Genomic DNA, 811 nt, shown 5'->3' with positions numbered 1-811 from the left:
TTCTGCTCTGAACTGTGACGGTGTGTTGAATTTCCTCTGCCGTCTGGGACTGGACCGGGTTCACCATGGAGGGAGAGTCCAGACGAGCAGTTCACCTGGGAGGAGGTAAGTTTAGTCTGTTTAAAGGGATGTTTGTTCACCAACCACTTGGATTTCTGCTGTTCTTGCAGAATCATCAAAATCTGATTCCTGGGAACACTTCCTGTGTTTTACGACCCTCTGGCCGGCATAATCTCCAGAACCAGATCTTTGAGACGCTTTCTGAGTCAGAGTCTCCCTGCTGGAGATGTACAGAGAACTCTCAGATAAAAGGAATATCTGCTGCAGGTCTTGTTTGCCTCACTGATCTGTGGGAGCTTGCTCTGTTACTTCTGTCTTTGTTGCTGTTCTCAGACTCTAATTCTAAATGAGCTGATTTTACTTTCCTAAGATGTTTATTTTTGCATAATAAGGGTAATGTATCCAGGGGTAGTCCCTCTGAGCAAGTTTAAATTTCTTGTTTTATGTTTATTAAGATGTTTATTAGGATAATGTTTAAGATGTTTAGTGAAAGAAACACTGAACTTCAGGGCCTTGTTGCTCTCACACACACACCCGGCCAGTCAATTCCGTAGGGGAAGTTATGGTGAAGGCCGGGATTCAAAAATGAATTAAACATCTGAACGAGAGACAAAGGGGCCTTTCTGGCTTTTAACAAACTGTTGCTGCTCTCAGGCCCGATGAAATACAGGACCCATGAACACACGGGGCCTTTGTACGCAGACTGCAGCTCTCAAGGTCATCACGTGATACAGCACGTGAACCTGGAGCA

Source organism: Micropterus dolomieu, linkage group LG12 (assembly GCF_021292245.1).
Source record: "Micropterus dolomieu isolate WLL.071019.BEF.003 ecotype Adirondacks linkage group LG12, ASM2129224v1, whole genome shotgun sequence".
NCBI classification, from domain to species: domain Eukaryota; kingdom Metazoa; phylum Chordata; class Actinopteri; order Centrarchiformes; family Centrarchidae; genus Micropterus; species Micropterus dolomieu.
Note: the sequence above shows the minus strand (reverse complement) of the source record.